The sequence below is a fragment of the Haemaphysalis longicornis genome, unplaced genomic scaffold, assembly GCF_048455015.1.
Source record: "Haemaphysalis longicornis isolate Haplotype H1 unplaced genomic scaffold, Haemaphysalis longicornis Haplotype H1 scaffold_12, whole genome shotgun sequence".
Lineage (NCBI taxonomy): Eukaryota > Metazoa > Arthropoda > Arachnida > Ixodida > Ixodidae > Haemaphysalis > Haemaphysalis longicornis.
In genome coordinates this window covers 35,906,594-35,927,481 of record NW_027526225.1, presented here as the reverse complement: position 1 = coordinate 35,927,481, position 20,888 = coordinate 35,906,594, and the positions used below count along the sequence as shown (strand labels likewise).

Here is a 20,888-nt window from a genome sequence, read left to right as displayed (position 1 = left end):
TTTGCTTTTCGCCTCCACCAGAAAAGCGGCCGCTGAGGCCAGGAATCGAAACCGCGACATCGGCCTCAGCAGCGCAAGGCCTTAGCCACTGAGCCATTGTGGCGGATCCCATTTTCCCTTTTTAAACCTGCGACGTCATCCACTTTTCAGTGCCACAAGTGACGCCTCGAGTGTAGGTAAAAATGAAATCCGCTAGTTGGTCGTTTTTGTGTAATATGCTATGAAAATTACCCCAATGTCATTGAACGATTTAGGTCCGTGTCTTAAGTTTGCGTATTGGTCCCCTTTCACGTACTACGTCCATTCTTGGTCCCATTTCGTAGGCTGCAGCGTCCTTCATTGTTAAATAATATGGTCGGTCGTCCTTTTTAGGAGTGCAGCCCCTTAGCGGTTCCGGCTGTCGGCTCCTCCTGTCGTCGCCGTTATCCGCGTCGTATCAAATAGCATATAGTCATGGTGCTAGAACATCAGGACACTCGTTTTCCAACGCCTCGCCCTAGAACGCAATGCGTGCTAAAAGTACGCCAGGACACTCATTATCGAACGCCTCGCGCTAGAACATTTCATGCTTCAAAGACACGAGACATTTACAGCAAAGCTGTATACCGCCTCCCCCAAACGGTTTCATCTCCGTGGGCAAAAACGCCAAGGCGCTAAGAATGCACTTACACACTGCATGCTTCACCCCTCCCCTGGTTTCACGTTTGCGGAGATGGCCAAGGATTTTTGATGATGTTTAAGTAGCTCTTTTTCTAGCGGAAATGGGAAAAGTTAATTATGGGATAATGACGGCTCTATTTATTACTTTAAAAGTGAAGAATCATTTGCTGTAAAGTTTGCAGGTCTTGCATAATGGGAGGGAACAAATGCGACCTAGGATGTACCGCGTGGGACAAACATTGGCATGCAAAGAACCTAACTTTACCTTACTACCTTTCCCGCAAGTTACACATGGCGCTTCTGGAAAGGCCCTTTTGGGCCGCTTATTATTTGCTGAAAGAGGTAATCATTTCCCAGCATGTTGGTAATGTTGAGTTGGGTTGTGGAAAGTTGGATAATTAGATAAGGCAGCGAGGTGATTTTGTTTCCCCTGCTTGTTTTGCAATGAGCTTCTGTTAAGTTAGAAGCTTGCCCATTGGCCTGATTGGGACTACTAGGGGGGGGGGGGGTAGTATCTACTCGCTAGGTGATTTCACTGAGATGTTTGGCCTGATCTCAGCTATCACTACGCACCCGCCTAAGCCTGTTTGCATGTGGAGACAGAGATAAGTTCTTTGAAATGCTGCGTGTTGTGGATTGCTAAGTTATACTTGTGTTTTACTGTTCCTGTCTCATGAATTGACATTGCCGCAATTTTTATCATTCAAGTTTTTGGGTGCCAAAGAAAAAATCTGGAATTACCGACAGAGCTATGATCCTAATAAAGGAAGAAAAAGATTTGGATGCTCAAGCTGGACTGGGACTGTGTTAAACTATAATCAATACAATTTTATACATAGGTATGAGTTTGGGAATCAGAAGTGAGTACTCCATTAAGCAATTACCCTCGAGCCTGACTTGTAGAAGAATAAATACACGATTTATCGTTGATGTTCTTTGCCATTCCAGCACTCAGTGTTCACGTTCCAAACGTGTCTGCGCGCAATGAGAATTCATTGTAACTTAAGAAAACATGGCTTCTATTCTTTGCGTGTTTGCGAATGCGCCAGCGCCCCGGAATATATTATTTGTGTAAAATGTGCTGAGCTAATTCGTTATTTTTGTTGAATCACCTAAGAAACCCCAGTATCTTGTTACATATACGCAGTGTCACAATTTCTCATACACTACAAATAAATAGCGGCAAAAATATCTCCTTAATATTAAATTTGCATAGAATATGAAATATGTTTGTGACATGCCCGAAAAGTGCCTAGCAGACGCTGTATGATCAGGGGGAACTGTATAGCTGTACCATATTTTTTCGAACGCAATGCCAAGAATGTCTTTGATGTTGTCGAATGAAACTGTGGAAACAAAATCTACACTTCGTACAAAAGTCAAACGGCAAATGTTATATTGAAATAAGCCATTTTTAGTGTATTTTGAAGGTTCAGGCGCAGTGATGGTATGCCGTGATTTGTAGTTCTGAAAGCTCGCTCCTAAGAGAACCGCAGTTTACTGCTTTTTTAAATCAAATAGCATTATGAGCGTACATTTCGCAACATTTGCGCTCCTTGCGGTAAAAATACAGAAAGAATAATATCACTGTTTTGAGGTAAAAACTGGAAGGGAACAAAGCCCAGTTTTGATGTATTCATTGCGAAACAATTAACGTCCAATTGCAGAACGCGCTTTGGTCTTTTTATTTTTAACCATGTAATTTACCTTCTGTGTCACCTTTGCTTTGGATTGCAATGAGTCAGCGCACACGCGCTTTTCTCCAAGCAAAAATGACCCTCAGCGGGGATATACTTTGCTATTTAGGGTGTAATTGGAACACTCGTGTGAGGGTGCACAATGCGATACACTACACCCTGTGCGTTTTATACAGCAGCCGCTCAAAATCCCGTGAGTGCCGTTGAGCTCGCAAAGCTGGCTTGCCCCCCCCCCCCCCCCCCCCTTCATTACTCCCATTGTACGTATAAACGCGTCACCGCCAGTGATGTGCTTTGCGTGGACGACGAAAAGCAACCAATAAACGCCGTGTTTCAGAAGCGCTTCAATGTGAAGGATGCAAGCAACCTCGAGCTCCTGAGCAGTCAAACACGCTGGTCAGTCGCTCCAGCCCTTCAAGAGGGCAGCACGAAGATTTTCAGCAGTTGGTCATCCATCGGCCATATTCTTTTGTAACGTCTGGTGGCCATATTCTTCTGTTTGAAGAGGGATATGCGACCAACTTCGTTAATTTAGCGGTCGAGACTCTGAATATTATTTCAATATTGCGTATATGGGTGGGGCAGTTTTCAGGCTAGTTGCTGGCCCATGCACACTCTGTGTAGGTGTTTCAACTTTACGAATGGAAGAAATCGTGCCTCTCGCTTCACAGTACCATGTAGCGCAGCCATTTCAACAATCTGACGGTCTTTTGAGTTGAACATCACTTTGGTGCATATATATTAAAAAGGATCTACATTTGGGTGAGTTGGTCTTGGTTGAACATCTGCGAACAACAGCGTAAGAACCGAGACACTAGGGTGAAGAAAATGACAGGAGGACGACGCACTCACAACTAATTTTATTGAAAACGCATCACCACGTAAGTACAACAACCCAAAGCTCCAAAGCCCACACATGACGCACAGCAGATTCTACATATCTCAAACTTACCGAGCCAAGAACAAAAATTCTTTCTCGTACAGTGCTATCGATGGTTAACTGATGCACAAATCACCTTTCTTTCTAGTGTGGAATGCCTCGATGGTTCCCCTGGTTAGCTGATTACCATGAACCGAAAGAGTGCTGGTATCTTCAAGCAGCAAAACGCACCCGTGCTCAGAACAATGCCTAGTGATATGTGAATACGTCTTATGTTTTAGTGAGTGTTTGTGATCTAATAATGAAATATTAATACAATGACCGGTCTGACCGACATAAAGGTGACCACAGTCAAACGGACCGCCGTCAAACGCGACCTTAGTCAATCTGCCAAACAGTCCAACTCGACGAATAGAGACCCGTGTTTAACAGTACAGCTTTTCTTTTTAACTCCGAGATTAGGGGTGCTATTCGAGAAGGCCCGAATTGGAGCGAAACTCGGCGAAGGCGGATCTGTGGTGATTATAACATGCTCATGATAATATTTTGAGTCTAACTTAAAACTCTTTAAAAATGCGATTAATGCAATTGGTGAAAAGAGAAGTTATTACAAAACCATATATCAGCGCGCAAAGACCAGTGGTAACAGCGCTGCCCTTAATCAGAAAAAAAAACAATCAGTCCCCAGGTACTCCGGGAAATCAAATCTTTGCACAACAAATGTCTGTGGTGGTGGAACAAACTACTCCAAAATCAATCCACAGAAATTTCACAGGTGTTCACAGAAACAGTTCAGAAAGTAGCTGAAACTCAATACGGTGCAATAGTTATGCTCAGGATCTTGGTTGTTCCTGACCACTATGAAGCGCGCGGACCAGCGTAATACAAAGGCATCTTCGCCCAGAGTTGCGAACTGGTATTCTAAGTGACTCAAAAGGATCGACCGCGCACGCGACAGGAGCGAAAACATCGCCCGTTGCGGTCGGGTGCAAGGACACGTAGCACCACTATTTCGCCACAATACAAAAGCCCCAGCACACATCAGGAAATTAGCCAACCCGTCATTGGAACGTCCGCTCATTGTAAGTGTAGCACCAAACAACCTGCTTAACACAGTCCAAAATGTTGCCTCTACACGAAACTGGACCAAGGCTTGTTTTAATGTTTCAGCGTGCCCGCAGTGCGTGCGCAGTGAGAACGCTAATATCCCCACACGGTCACACGTTGAAAGAACCTCCCAGCCGCGAAACCATCAGAAATCCCGAACATTAGACGGAAGTGCCGCCGAAGTCAGTTGATGCCAACGGATGGCGCGTGATCTTGTTATCTATTGATTGTCTAAGTGGTTTATTGCCATTTTTTCGCACAATTCGCTGGCCGTACACTTCCTAAAATTACGGCTTGTCAAGGTAGACACGACGCTTCTGAGTGTTTTGACAACATAAGCATAAAATTGCGGTGACTGCTGGGCAGAAGGACCGGCAATTAAGCGCGCTATGCACGCACATTTCCTTGAAACGTGTCCTCAGTTGTTAACTCCTCTGTTGTAAAATCCAGAGTGTCCGGGGCTCTCGTCAGGCCCTCAATGCCTTTAGCTCCTGCCCCGTCAGCAGGCATTGTAATACCGTCAGCTGAAAAAATAATTTTCTTCTTTGTATTGTTGTCTTCACAAAACGTTCAGCAGGAAGTTCCCAGAAAGTACTGCAGCGGCGCCCTCCCTAAGTACTCATTTGAGTCTACCAGATCGAACACTGCGCGTACGGTCAGCACGCTACACATGGTTTGCAAACAAGGCAGACTGAAACCACCCATTTACTGGGCAGTCTCAACAGCGCACGCGACAGTGTTTCTGTCTTGCCCGCCAGAAATAACGACCCGAATTTCGTGGCGAGCTGACGGGTGAAATTGCGCGGTGGTTTCGCTACGCGTGCTACATAAAACCGCGCCGCCGAGACGGACGACTTAGTTATGTAGCTTCGCTCTGCGAGGGAGAGTCTGAGCTTTGATGCAGCCACAAGACGCCGCTCCCCTGTCTCAAGGAGGCGCTTCCACGTACTACGCGCCCCTTCACCCGATGAAATGAAAGCCACACCAAGTACTCGAACACCCATAACCGATTTCTCCAACTTTTATTTTCCGATTCCCAGTTTAGCGAATTTTAAAAACTGAGCCATTTCGCTCGTCAATGCTCTCAATTTCGGGTAAGTCCCTCAATAGGGCATGTTCTACGAAGAAAGGAATAGCAACAACCACAACTTTTCAGATTTGTTTTCTGTATTTCAGTTAGCTCTTCACAGCTCTTGGTCGGCGAAGCTCTCCGCAGTCTTTTTTATGGACTTTATACCACCACTCTCCTTCCCGCGTCCGACTGTTTCTTTTGGTCTCAATCTTCCCTTAACAAGGTTTTGATGACCCGTTTCTAGTCAGACGACAAAGACGGTGGACAAAACCTGTTGAAATGCGTAAAGATCTCCTCCGATAATATACACACGCCGTTCTTTATATACTATCCTGCGTGTAAAGTTTTCGCAAGAATGGTGTGACATGAAACGCCTCAAGAAAACCGTCATCCGCGCTGACCATAAATGAAACGCGCGGTCATGCAACGCCGCATTGGAAAGTTTGGCTAGCAGACGATAATCAAGCACGGCCGCTCGATGCTTCTTCCCATCGAGCGGTCGCGACTGAAGCCTGATGTGTACGCTCTGGCCGCAGACGAAAAAACGCATTGTAGAACCTTCCGAAGCCATGTGCGGTTAACAACCCAAAAAAGGCGAATAACTTGTCTGCAGTAATCCTATGGAGCACACACCGGCTGTCTGTCGTTTGAGGGCGGTCGCTGGTGCGGTCGCTGGCAACGCTTCCGTGGAAGGTGTCCGTAGCGTAAAACCGCAGCGGACGCAACACTTGCTCCTCGGCAGTCATGGAACGGAAGCCGCCTCAACGTCGTCACAAAGGGGGTCGGGCGCCAAATGGCACCACAGCCAATGAACAGTACTTTCAAGAGACAAAAAAGGGCGTGAAATGTTTCCTCCGCTAAAGGAAAAACTCTGTTGGGATAGATATATGCCCCGAAATTCGAAACAGCGCAAAAATACGGGACAAGGAAACGACGACACAAGGCGCTGACTAACAACTGGTTGGTGTATTGCGCGGGTTGCGAAATATACCCAGAAAAGAAGGCGAGAAGGAAGACGATAAAAAAGAAGGAAGCACGAAAAAGAGCACGAAAAAAATGCATCGAACATTGCACACAAAATACAAGATTGATACACGTGCATTGATTAAATGGTAGGAACGCTGATATGAGACGTGGCCAGAGGCGCGAGGCAAGTAAGACATCCTGAACAGTTAAGCATTTTTACGAGTCCAGATAGCGGATTTCCTTTTTTAGTAATTCAATGGATGGCTTACTCACACAATTGCTGCCTGCCTTATGAATGAGGTAGGCTTCATGGATCTCACGCTCACGCTAACCCTTATACGTTGTTGCAACGCGGGTATCGTGGAATCGGGACGAGCAGCCGTGGTCTTTACAATGTTTGCCAACATTGCTGCCAGTACCCGTTTTCAGTGTGTTTGCATGCTGGTGGAGACGATCGTTCAGACAGCGCCCGGTCTGACCGATATAGGTCGTCCCGATAGGTCTTCCCGATATAGGTTGACCGATATAGGGCGCTGTCATAAGGGTCGTCTCCGCGAGCATGCAAACGCACTGAAAACGGGTACTGGCAGCAATCTTGCCACACATTGTAAAGACCACGGCTGCTCGCGCAAATTCCACGATACCCGTGTTGCAATAACGTAAAAGGGTCAGCGTGGGCGTGAGATCTATGAAGCCTACCTCACTCATAAGGCAGGCAGCGATTGTGTGAGTAAGCCGTCCATTGAATTACTAAAAAAGGAAATCCACTACCTGGACTCATAAAAAGCTTGACTGTCAGGATGTCTTGCTTGCCTCGCGCCTCTGGCCACGTCTCATATGAGCGTTGCTACCATTTAATCAATCCACGTGTATCAATCTTGTATTTTGTGTGCAATGTTCGATGCATATTTTTTATGCTCTTTTTCTTGCTTCCTTCGTTTTTATTGTGTTCCTTCTCGCCTTTTTTTCTGGGCGTATTTCGCAACCCGCGCAATAAACCAACCAGTTGTTAGTCAGCGCCTTGTGTCGTCGTTTCCTTGTCCCGTATTTTTGCGCTCTTTCGAATTTCAGTATGCACCACCAACTAGCCCAAACCACCGTTCTGATGATGATATTTGGATTTTAATGGCGCAAGGCCAGCTAAGGACAAAGAGCGCCAAACAAAAGTGATTTCATGACAGCGACGTGAAAGTAACAGTAGAGAACTTCAGTAAAAATAAACAATGTAAACACAAGCTAATGAAGGTGACTGGTGTAAAGGGCCAGGTTGTCATGATGCATGATAAGAGATGAGATGTAAAAAATTGACATCGGTGAGAAACTTAAAAACATGCTTGGTGGAAAACATTGGCTCGTCTCCTAAAAAGAACGATGGGTTTCTAACGCAGCTTCTAACGATGGGTTTCTAATGGGTTTCTAAACGACCGTTCTAACGCAGATATATGCCCGCTACGGCCCCCGTGAACCATGATCCACGCCCCAGGAGCCCCCAAAACGAGCGTCACGAGTTCTACTCTGCCTTGAAATATCCCCCCCGAGTTTCTTCCGAGTTCTCATGTCAATCACACACACCCAGATTATTCCTGGGCGTGGCGTAGCGACCGAAGTCCCACCAAACTATGGCTGCCATGGCGTCCCCATCGCTGATGGGATACTATCGCAGCCACGAAGTAATTGAATTTGGTTCTCCTGCAGAAAAGCTTAGCAGGAAACTATGAACGAATGACGCCCCCAGCCCACCGTCATTCAAATGCTGCCACATTCCCAGGGGGTGGGGCGAGGGCGAGGGGGGGGGGCGGTCCGAACGAAGTGCTCGCTTTAGTCCGGATTATCATCATCATCACCAGCCTATCTACGCCCACTGCAGGGCAAAGGCCTCTCCCATTATTCTCCAATTACCTCGGTCCTGTTCCAACTGTGACCAATTTATCCCCGCAAACTTCTTGATCTCATCTGCCCATCTAACTTTCTGCCGCCCCCTGCAACGCTTGCCTTCTCTAGGGATCCACTCTGTTACCCTTAATGACCAACGGTTATCTTGCCTTCGCATTACATGCCCTGCCCACACCCATTTCTTCTTAATTTCTACTAATATGTCATTAACACGTGTTTGTTCAATAACCCACTCCGCTGTCTTCTTGTCCCTTAATGTTACACCTATCATCTTCCGCTCCCTTGCGCGCTGAGTCGTCCACAATTTAAGTTGAACCCTGTTAGTGAGCCTCCAAGTTTCTGCCCCGCAGGTGAGTACCGGTAAGATGCAGCTGTCATACACTTTCTTCTTAAGGGACAATGGTAGCAAGCCATTCCTTATCTGAGAATGCCTGCTGAATGCACTCCACCCTATTTTTATCCATCGAATTATCTCTGCCTCATGGTAGGGATCCTGGGTCACAACTTGTCCTAAGTAGATATATTCGCTTACCACTTCCACTTCCTCGCCACCTATCTCAAACCGCTGTGCTGTCCCGAGGTTATTGATCATTACTTTAGTTTTCTGCATATTAATTTTCAGGCCCACAGTTCTACTCTGTTCGCCCAGTGCGGAAAGCATGCTTTGCAATTCGTCCCCCGAGTTACTTAGCAAGGGAACGTCATCAGCAAATCTGAGGTTACTGAGGTATTCTCCATTAACCTTTACTCCCACCTGTTCCCAAGCCAATGTTCTGAATACGTTAAGGATGCCCAGGTGTTCAAAATTAATCCACAGCGCTCCACTACGGCGCGCCTCATCGCCTGCGTTGCGGCAGTGTGTTAAACTCTACAACCAATAAATCATAGCGGAGTGCATATTGCAACTCGATTCTAGACGGCGCTGCACCCGGATTTTAGCACAGGCTGTGCTTTTTCAAGGTGAGCGGCCTCAGCTGGACGCGTGCTCAGATTGCGCCGGTGTCGCTAGAGGTTCACTGGATGCTTTGGTATCACTACTTTGTTAACTCGAGCAGCTGGAAATTCGGGACCGAGCTATCTCGGGCCTTCTGGAATAGCGCCCGTGGGTGTCTGGAACTCTCATCTCTCGTATACCCTTTCTCCCATATTATACGGCGTGTCTTGGCTCTTCTTGCCAACCCGCTCCTTTCGTCGTCTTACCGCCAATTTATTCAGGGCCTCAGACGCGAGCTGACGGGAAACTGAGAGACATTGAGCCAGCTATGCGCGGTAACTTTCGAGTTTGCTCTAATGCATCTTGGGAGGCGCGCGTACGAAATTCCGCACTGATGCGTGGCGACCGTGAAGGAGGAAGAAGGGAGTCTCTACTGACTGCCAGCCCCCCACTTAAGAGGCTGGCAATCAGTCAGTATGTAAAAGTGCCGCCCGTACGAGTAACATCTGAAATGGCGCACAGGCCATACTACTGCGAGGCCCTCCTGTTCGTAGCTCAATACTTCTGTTCGGCCGAGTCGAACTGCCTACTTGCGTATGCCACTGGGTGTAAGAAAGCACTGCAAAAGGGAAAAATGGATCCTAGTTCCTCTGATCGGGGTCTACGTAGTGAGATAGCATGATTACGAGGATTTGGTTCAGACTCTCTACGGCCCCATTACATTGAGAGTGGTGTACAGTGGACTGTAGATTTTAAATGCGTAGGAGGTCGTTCACTTCCTTCATGACTCATGACAGGAAATTCGTACCCTGATTGTTAACAGTAGCTCGGGCACCCGTGGTTGAGAACAATTTTGTCTAGAGAGAGAGAGAGAGAGAATTAACTTTTATTTGCACCCGTCTAAAATGACGAGGGAGAGGGCATTATCCTAGACCCCCGTTCACCCCCTAACCGTCGGCCGGAATCCTTTGGGATTCGGCGGAGGTCAGGGCCAGACCAATGACTTTGCGTTGCTCTTCTGCTTTATGGTTGAGTAAAAAGATCTCCCAGGATTCCACATTTCTGTTCGGGTCGTTATAGAAAGGGCATGTCCAGACCATGTGGGCTAGGTCCGCAATGTTATTGCAGTGAGTGCAGTTAGAAGTAAAGACTTCCGGATGCCATGTGCAGTATAGTTGAGGGTTCGGAAACACCCCGGTTTGCAATTTCCTCCACATAACTTCCTCTTTTTTGCTGAGCTGTTTATCCTCCGCTGGATAGATCTTGCGACCGAGCTTATAATGAGGAGGAGGAGGAAAAAACTTTATTTGTCTCATCCGTTGAGTGCAGTCACTCCGGAGCAGTGAGGGGTGTCCTCAGTCCAGGACTCCCTGGCTGTAGCCGGCCTTCCGGGCCCTATTCACCAGCCGAAGCTGGGAGCAGGGGTCGGAGCTGGTCAGCGCCGCCGCCCACTGTGAAGGGGTAGGGTTGGGATTGGGAGGGAGGTCTGGGATGTTCGGGCATTCCCACACTATGTGGTATAGTGTTCCTGATGTGGGGCAGAAGATGCACTGAGGGGAGAATTGGGTGGGGAATATTTTGTGCCAGAGCGTGTTGTGGGGAAAGGTGTTAGTTTGAAGCTGACGAAGTATAACTCCTTCCTCTTTGGTCAGTTGCTTATGTGGGGGAGGAAACTGTTGGCGGGATAGTCGGTAGTGAGAGAGGATGTCGTTGTATGTTAGCAGGGGTTGGGGCGTATAGTTAGGGGGGGTGGTTGGCATAGGGTTGTGGCTGTCCGCAATGGCCCGGTGTACTGCTTCTCGAGCCGCGGTATGCGCCGCTTCATTGCCGACTACGCCTGAATGACTTGGTGCCCAGATAATGCAGAGGTCAGGTAGGTGAGTTTTGGTTTTGAGAATACTGAGGGTTGCTGGGGAGAGAGTGCCTCGCAGAAAGTTGCGGCAAGCCTCTTGAGAATCGGTCAGTATCGTAACGTAGTCGCTCTGTGTTGTGGTGGCTGCCACGGCTATTGCTGCTTCCTCTGCAATGGCGGTGTCCGTGGTGAGGACAGTGGCTGTGGCTACGGTCTGAAGTGTATTATTTACAACTGAAATCGCATAGGCGTTTTTGGTGATGTAGGGAGAGGCATCTGTGTACAACACCTCCTTTTGATTTTGAAATTGTGCCTGAAGATAGTTGGCGCGGGCCCTTCGTCTTCCAATGTGATAAGTAGGATGCATATTTCTAGGAATTGGGGTAACGCGGATGTGCTTCCGTATAGACAATGGAACACGTACTCTGCATCTGGAGACCGGAGGCGGTGGATATCCAAGGCGCACTAGGGTCGCACGTCCAGCATTACTGAGTTGGAGCCGTTGGAGTTGTGAAGTGCGTTGTGCCTCACAGAGCTCTTCCCAGGTGTTGTGTAAGCCCAGTTGCAACAGCTTGGCGTTCGATGTGCATGTAGGAAGTCCGAGGGCCGTCTTGTATGTTTGTCGGATAAGAATATTTAGCTTTCGCCGTTCGGCTGGCTTGAGGGACAGGTAAGGCGTACCGTACGTAACACGGCTGATAAGCACGGCTTGAATGAGTCGGATGAGGTCTGGTTCTTTCAGTCCGGTCCGTTTGTGCGTGATACGGCGAATTAATTGGGTTATATGAGTCATGGTGCGTTGAAGTTGTAGGATTGTATGGGAGCCCGATCCGTCCTGTGGGATGGTGAGTCCCAGTATGCGCAAGTGGGTAACAGTTGGAATGGGGAAGTTTTGAATATGGAGTTTAGGGTCTGGTACTGGGGAGATTCTTCTGTCCTTTGTGCGTTGTTGAAGGGTAAGGAGGGCCGATTTCTCTGGTGCGCATGTAAGACCGCGCTCCTGTAAGTACCTGCATGTATAATCAACAGCTGTTTGAAGGGCTTCTTGCTGGTCTCCGATGGATCCTGTGGTAGTCCATAAAGTTAAATCATCTGCGTACAAAGCATGCTTCAGGTCCGGTATGGCAGAGAGTTGCGCAGATAGATCTTTGATAGCGATGTTGAAAAGGAGTGGGGAAATGACCGACCCCTGTGGGGTACCACGTGGAATAGCGGTAAACTTAGGTGAGCGTAGGTGTCCAAGTCCCACTGTCGCCGTGCGCTCTGTTAGAAACGCCTTAACGTAGTTGTAGGTGTTCGAACCGGGGTTGAGCGTGGCGAGGCCTTGTAGGATGGCGTCGTGAGTGACGTTATCGAATGCTCCTTTGATATCCAAAGCAAGAATGCAGTATTTGTGATTTTTAGGAATGCGAAGGATGATGTCTTCCTTTAGCTGAAGTAGAATATCTTGAGTGGACAGATGTGGTCTAAAGCCGTACATGGTATTTGGTAGTAATGCGTTGTCTTCTATATAGTCAGTCAAGCGAGTGTGAACCAAATGTTCCATGAGCTTACCGACGCACGAGGTAAGAGAAATAGGACGTAGGTTTGAAAGGGAGACGGATTTCTGAGGTTTTGGAATAAGTGTGATGTCGGCATGGCGCCACTGTGGTGGGAGCGTGCCGCGGGCTGAGTGGTCATTGATGTATTGGAGGAGATTCTCAAGAGCCAAGTCGTTCAGATTGCGGAGGAGCTTATTGGGGATGTGGTCGTGTCCCGGCGTAGTGTTGCGGATGAGTTTACTCAGTTTACTCAGGGGGCACGCGCAGCCGCTGCGCGCACTGCCAGGAACAGGTTAGGGTTAACAGCGTTCCCCCACCTCAAATCTTGAAGCGCTGCTTGTGGTCCACTGGATGCACAGACTGGGTCATGGGTGGTATCGGCGAATAGCTGGTGACGCTACAAACACCTTCGTAGTAAATTTGCTGCGGTGGCGGTTGTCGTTTCGGAGCCAAGGAGTCCAAAAGCGGGAGCACATGCGAGGTGACTGTGCGCTGCGCAGCCCCCTGGTCAGCTTATAATGAGAAATTATTTCTTAGAATGTCGTTAGTTCGTCACGTGAAGGACGGGGTTCCTAGCGGGCGGTGAGTCAGCTGCGATCGACCGGTAAGTGAGGCCTCGGGCGGTCGCATGCGCCTTCTCGTTCCCCCGCAGACCCTGGTGGGCCGGGCACCATATCAGTGAAATTTGTCTACGTACTCTCCAGCGACCGTTTCGGATTTGTGGTTTGGGAGCGGGAAAGCCTCGGCGTAACGATTCAAGTGGTCTACAAAGACAAAAACATGCTTTTTCTCGGCGGAGCATGTCAGTAAGAGGCCCACTGTATAACTGGATCTCCGCTGGAAAGAGAATTAAAGCTGCTCGAACACCTTCAGAGAGATCAGCCTTGTGTTTTTCGGGCTCTTTCGGAGAACGCAAAAACGACACTTTCAACAATATTTCGCGCCATCCGCCCGCATGCCTGGCCAGTAGTAGGCTGTACTTTTCAACTGGCGCGTTTTCCATGCCCTCGGCTCTCCCGCGTATGGAACGTCATGGTGCAGCCAAAGCAGTCCCCTCTTCAGTGAGGTGGGGACTACTAATCGCCCCTGCGCCTTCTCAGACGGACCCTGTGCCTTAAGAGCCCCCATCAAGGAAATATTGCCCCGCGGTAACGGTCCTTTCAAGTGACGTGATGATCGCATTCAATTGATCATCGCGTTGTTGTCATTCCATACTGGCTTCTGCCGCCGATATTCCAAAGATGTCTGCCGCTCCGACGGGTGCTCTACTGAGGACGTTGGCGTTCTCTTTGGTTGTTCCTGAACAGTGAACGATCTCGAATTCGTACTCCTGCAAAAAAATGTTCCACCTTGCTAGCCTCGAGCTTGGGTCGCTGGCGTTCATCAGCCACTTGAGGGGCCGGTAATCAGTCAGTATGCTAAAGTGCCGCCGTACGAGTAGCATGTGACATGGCGCAAAGCCCATACTACTGCGAGGCACTCCTGTTGAGTAGCTCAATACTTCTGGTTCAGCCGAGTTGAACTGCCTACTGGCGTATGCCACTAGGTGTTTTTTCATGTGAAACTCCTGTGACAGCACTCCCCTACAGCTTCTTTTGAAGCATCCGCCGTGAGTGCAAAGGCCAGGATAGATTTATCCTCACCAAGGATATTTCCATCGCGCAAGTCACGTGTCTGACCAGATGTGAGAAAGGATTTAGGAAAGTTGTTGAAGTTGGTCCAAACGCGAGGTTTGAACAAAGAGCAGTTTTTTTTAATTATTCGACGAAGAATGTAGGAAAGAAAAGGGAAGGTTTGAGGAGGAGAAAAGGAGGATTGAGGCGAACAAAAGAGAACTTGAATCAAAACTCAAAGAGTTGGAACGATAGCATGCAGAATTAACGCGGCGTCTCCAGAAAAAAGTACGTGAAAAGAACGGTGACGCGCCGCACGTGAGACAAAAGGCTGCCGCGTCGCCGACCACTACGTGAGAGAGAGAAAAACTTTTATTCCTGGACAGGCTTAGTCCTAGCGAGTGTCCCTTAGGTAGGGAAGGCGCGCCAGGTAATCGTGAGCCCTAATGGTGGTCAGGAGCTGTAGCTCGGGTGAGGATCTCCCGGTCACCTCCAGCCACGTAGTGGGAGGGTTGTGTAACCGGAGTGGGGGTAAAAAAAATTACACCATCTTCCCGTAGGGGAACCCTGAGTAGTATGCAAAGCAGCCATTGGGTCGATTCAAGTGCCCATTAGTTTTCAGTTCGTCGTTTCCGTTAGGTTGAGGTACGTACCCACCATTATATTTACAGTTTGGTTTCCATGGTAACTACCACACTTTTCACTTACCGGAACTACGAAATGGAAAATTGCGTTGAGCCCATGGCTGATTCGCATACTACTCAGGGTTCTCCTACCGGAAGATGGTGTAATTTTATTTGATGCGACGGGGCTATGTCCCTCCCTTGTCGTTGTTGCGCCGTCCACACCCCCACTGTGATGCTCGGCTTGCTGAACGCGCGGTGGTGTCTTACCCTTTAATGGCTCCTGGAGCGAAAGTGTTACCGGTGTCTTCCTGTGCCGGTCCAAGATGGGGCGAGCATGCGCATTAGGGGTGTGGACTGCGCCACAACAAGGGAGGGACGTAGCACCGACCATGAGAAGCTGGAGCCACAGTGTTGCCGGTGTCTTCCTGGACCGGCACGAGACGAGCACGCTTCCACTTAAAGGGCTCCTGGAGCGGCAGTGGTGCCGGTGTCTTCCTGGGCAGGCGGATGGATGGACGACGTACGACTGACGACGGAGCCGAGAGCGAGAGTTCATTTGGATGTAAAAGGGGCATCCCCAAATGGCGTGTGGCGTGGTGTCTCCAGCGGCACATGCCGGGCAGTTTTGGTGGGGATATAATGTGGGATAGCTGTGGTGGAGGACGTGTCTGGGGGGGAGAGAATGGGTTTGTAATTGTCGCCATATTCTGTCTAGGGGTGGAGGGAGAGAGGTGTGAGGGGGAGGTAGTTCTAGTCGCTATAGGCGGTAGTGTGTGGTAAGGTCAACAAAGGTAAGCAAGGGTTTGCGGGAGTTTCGAGCGCCGTGCTGCGAGACGTTCACTTCTGGGGCTCGGTAAATAAGTCCTCCAGGAGCCATGTGAGCCGTTTTCGCACCGCCAAAGCCCACTTGGCCGGAGGTCCAGTGGAGGATTATGGTTTGGTCGGGAGGAGGGCGAGATAAAAGAATTTGGCGACGCACGTGAAATAGAAAGAACGCAGGTCGGATATCGCAATCAGGCCGCGAGTAAAAACGAAAACCAAGAGAGAGACAGAAAGAAATACGTTTATTTTCCAAGCAAGTTGGCTAGGAACACGTGGTGGCTGTTGGCCGAAGGCTGGCTGCGATGGTGGCCGCTCGGACAACCAGAAGTAGCTGCACCTCCGGTTTCGAGCTGCCCAGCGCGTCCTCCCAGTGCTAGACGCTGGAGATGGGGGAGTGGGGTGTGGGATAGGTTAAGAGGACAAGCCGACATGGCGTCGGTTAGTGTGTCCAGGGAGTCACAGAGGGGACAGTTCGGGGAATGGAGCTTTGAGTGATAGATCTTGTGGAGGAGGGACTGACTGGCGAGGGAGTGTGTTTGAAGGAGTCACCATAGGCGCTCCTGATCGATGGTGACGGATGTGCGGGCAGGGAGATAGCGGCGGCGGGAGTGGCGGTAATGCTTCGTGACTTCATGGTACGCGAGAAGGCGATCGCGGGCGGACCGAGCCCCGTGGTAGTGAGCAGGAGCCAGCCCAGCACGGCTGGTGAGTTCTCGTGCTGCTTTTTGGGCCGCCTCGTTGCCTCCCACCCCATGTCGGCCGGGTCCAGGCGATGACGAATGGTTTTGTAGGGGGATTTTAGAGGTTAATTTTGAGTGCTGTAGCCGAAATGCTACCGCGAATGAAGTTTTGAACGGCCGTCTTCGCATCAGTGATTATAATGTGTGCTTGCGGCCTAGTGATAAGGGCCAAGGCTATTGCCACCTCTCCCGCCGTTGCAAGGTAAGATGTTCGTACGTTGAGGGAAGTGACCGGGGGATAGTTGGGGTGGGTGACCACTGCGAGAGCAAATTCTTCCGCGTGTCGGTACTTCGCGGCGTCTACATACATGGTGGTAGGTGAGATGGGGTATTTATTTGTCAGGGCACGGGTGCGCTGGCACCTGAGCTCCGCGTTATGTACTGGGTGCGTGTTGCACGGTACCGGACGTATGCGGAGGCAGTCTCGGATGTCTCGAGGCAACGAAGCTTCGTTCTCTACCATTGCCGCGATGCCAATTCGCAATCGGTGAAGAATGTGCCGCCATGTGTAAGTGGTAGATATGTGGCCTAACTGATAAATACGATGGGTCTCTAGTAGCTCGTGGGTGGTATGGTATACTCCCAACGAGGCGAGTCTGGCAGTGGACGAGTGGAGCGTGTTTTGTAATCCTGCCTTGTATGCCTTGTGGATGAGACAGTCAATTTTGTCTGTGTCGAAGGTGGTAAGCCTAAGGTAGAGGAGGAGTACGTCATCCGAGTGATGATGAAAGCCTGAACGAGACAAATTCGTTCTCTCTCCTTGCGCCCGCGATGACGGCTAGCGATTCGTTGAATAAGACCAATTGTTTGGTTGACTTGAGAGTTAAGTAGGGAGAGCAATTTAGCGTTACCTCGATTGCGCTGTACAATTAGGCCTAGCGCTTTAACGGTTTGCACCTGTTGGATGATTCGGTTGCCGAGGGATACCTGTATGTTCGGCAAATCACGGGAGGACCCTGTAGGAAAAATGAGAAGGGCACATTTTTCTGGTCAACAGGATAACCCATAGAGTTGCGCCTCTGTCTCCACGATATGGGCACCCTTTTAAAGGAAGGTTTCTATCTGAGCATCGCTACCTCCAGGTACCCACAGCGCAATGTCGTCGGCATATAGACTGTATCGGAGGCCAGGTCCCGAAGCTAACTTTTTGGGGATGTTCAGGATTCCCAAATTGAACAAAAGAGGAGACAATACTGAACCCAGTGGTGTACCTATGAAAGGAAGTCGGATGCTGTGAGAACGGGGCTCGCCTACCTGGAGTGCGGCGCTGCGTGCGGTAAGAAAATCACGTACGCAGTTGTAGGTGCACTCTCTTGGGTGGATAGACTCTAGGGCCCAAATTTTAAAACCTTCCTTACCTTACCCCATTTCCTCACCTTACTGAAGGAGCCCTTCATGCTCCCTTACAGTGAGGCGACCTTGCAGCTCCGATCCTCATTTTTAAAGCCTCCCTCAACCTCCCTTACCAAAGGGCGCCCTTACTCCTGTCAAGGAAGCCATTCGTGCACATGGGTGCGAGGGTAAGCGCGATTTGTTCTTAAAATGTGCCTTTATTAGCCGTGATAGGCATGCGATTTGTCGTGTTTTACATTTATACGGGCATATATATTTAATGTTTGCTTATTGCGCAGTTCTTGAAACAAGTTGTACCGGTCGGTTACTACAGTTGGTGGTAAGTCAAATCTAGTCTGGCAACAGTCGCACGTTGATTTTTGTCAACATTGCATTTAGCGTCGAAACGTGCGAGCCAACGTTCTGTGCGAGCGTAGCGGCAGTACTACCATACCCGGGAAAGTGGATTGCACTGAACAAAAAAAAAAAAAAAGAACTTCTCCAAGAACTGGCGCTAAAATACAAAAAGTTTGTGGAGTTCAAGAAGATCAACGCCGTGTCGCTGCGAGCGAAACCTAAAGTGTGGAAGCGGCTTTGCGACGAATACGACAGCATGCCCAACATTCGCCCGTGGTATGTAAAACTCCGCGTGATTAGCGTTTCCTCTTCGTAGCGTTTGGCAGCCGCTCGCACTTTGGGAACAGGCGCAAGCACACCGCCTGCGTAACTTCTCAGAGCACATTGCTGACCGTGGGCTTCGAAACGTTGATGAGGTCGCGACCACCGGCAAAAGAAGTTCCACATGCGAGAAAGTAGGTGTTAGTGCGATGAAAAATTGTGTTAGGGATCGTTATCAGCGCTTATTTAAAAGCGGCGATCAGATATCAGCCGCGATGCTACCACTGCTAACACTACGCTGACCGGCTGCTGAGGTTCGCTGGTCCGACCGGTCAATCATCGCGGCGCGCGGTGCGCCGAGCGGCCGAAAGATGGCGCTACCTGCGCGGAAGCATCGAAACAGGCTAGCGCAGATGTCTTGGTCACCGATCGCTCAAACGGCAATTATAGCTTAAATAAACTTTCACATGCGAGAAAGGGGATGAAAGTGTGGTGAAAAGTTGCGTTAGGGATTGTCATTTGCAGTTGCACAGATAGCGGCGATCAAATATCCGCCCCGATGCTAAGCCTAAAGTTCCCAACACCCGAGCCGAGCCGAGCAACGCAAGCCGGTTGTGGGCTGTAGGGGACTCGCCGCGCGCGAGCGCGTTGCGTTTGGGTTCCCCTAACGTCTTGGGGAACTGCCTAGTAACTTGAGCAACGGTGGTAGTGGGGTTCCCCTTCTGTCCGCGTTCTCGCGCAGGCAGAGTTCCTCCAGCATTTTCATCACTGCTGCCTTGGAGAAACGGTAGCGGAATGAAAACTCGTCGTCGCTGTACAGCTCCATCGGGTTGAGGCAGTCTCGAAGCTGCCTCATCGTGAGCGACGGGTATCTGAACAAGTCGCCGCACATGAAGTCGTCCACCCGCAGGCAAAACCGTGCAAAGTCCATCCAGCTGTCGTACGAAGCAATAAACTCGGACGCCACAGCCGTCGCGTTCCTCCCGCAGCACCGCCGGACGGAGCTCCCAGCGTTCCGCGCGGCCTAACGAGGCGTGTTCCGAGTGCTGCGGAGAAGTGTGCGTCCAGTTGAAAGAGCGGGGTAAGGTCGCATCAAGGTAGCCCGCGAGCGAACTTGCAGTAGGGATACATCAAGGGAGCGTTTCGTAAGGACGCCTCAGTAGGGAAAGTTCCAAAATTGAACTAAGGCCTCCTTGCGAGTTCTAAGGCGACCTTAGTAAGGTAAGGAAGGTTTTAAAATTTGGGCCTAGACCTCTGAGGATTGCACTATGGGAGACTCTGTCGAATGCTTTTGTCAAATCTAGCCCAGGAGCTCCGCTGCGTCGCGTTAGGTGGTTGGGAAATTATCTCATAGGGTAGGTGCAGGAGGACATCCTGGGTGGACAATTTAGGTCTAAACCCTAGAACTGTGGGGGAAAGGCCTCCGTGCTCGTAATGTGAGCGGTTAGTCTGTTAAGGATTACATGTTTTAGTACCATGCCCATACACGAAGTGAGAGATATGGGGCGAAGGTGTTTAATGTAAGAGGTTTGCCTGGCTTTGGAATTAAAGTTATGGAGGCATGTTTCCATGCTGGGGGAAGGGCGCCTTGAGAACGGAATAATTAAAGCAAGCAGTTAGCGCCGTAATAGAAGGGTCGTCTAGGTTGCGGAGAAGTTCATTGGTCACGCCATCTGCACCGGGTCCGGATCTTGGCCGAATCAGCAGACGGGCGCTTCTCACTTCTGTTTCTGCAAAGAAAACGATTGTTTCTCAAGACAGCCCACTGACGAGAAAGGCACGTTCGAAGCGCGAGGGGGTAAACGTGGTCAGTGGGATACGGTGGCAGTACAGATGTAGAGCAGAGAGGTGAGCGCATTGAGAATAAACCTGTAAAAGAAGGAAGTGCTGTTAAAAGTACGCGCTTGGCGCATAGCGAGGAGTTCAATTAGAAAATAAAAGAGCAAGTGTTCCCGCAAAACACCGCCCAGGGGGAGGCGCGTTTGAATTGCGACGCAGTTAACTGGCTGACCAGCCGCTTGGAGTTGAGCGCACTGAGAGCATTCCGGACGAGGACAGTTTGCGGCCGCCCAGTAGATCTGGTGATTCAGCTGGCTTTACGGTCTACGAAAGATTATTATTTGAGACTGAGGCACTCGCCGCTCTGTGCGCTCGTCGGAATAACATCCGGACAGAGGGGTTCATTGTTGATACAGTAGAAATGCCTATGATTATTGAGAGCATACTTTTCCCGCAAAGCCAGTGCAAACTTTTCAGAAAGCCCAACGTCTGAGACTGATAACGAGGTCACTTGGGCCCAGACGAGTACCAGGGTTTCATACCAACTATAACAGCACCCTCAGTCACAGCTCTCTGATATCGATGAAAAGCGAGAACTAGAGCAGTGTGAAATGGATGCAGGAGAGGGGCTGCTAGCTGAAAGTCAGTGGCGCGAAAAAAACGGTCACTTTTGCAAAAGCCTGCGAAGCAAATGAGGTAAGGAGCTCGATGCTTAGGAAGGTTGGCGGGCGTGAGCGAAGGTGTGAGAAAAGAGAT

At 49.6% G+C, this 20,888-nt stretch overlaps 1 long non-coding RNA gene across 1 annotated transcript in view; it reads left to right on the top strand.

Moving 5' to 3' along the window:
• Nucleotides 1–1,371: 1,371 nt before the first annotated feature.
• The window catches only part of LOC144161920 (uncharacterized), a 94,566-nt gene continuing 75,049 nt past the window's right edge, over nt 1,372–20,888 (top strand). Inside the window, exon 1 of the long non-coding RNA XR_013320531.1 lies at nt 1,372–1,520. This is a non-coding gene — a long non-coding RNA (uncharacterized LOC144161920). The remainder of the gene's footprint in view (nt 1,521–20,888) is intronic.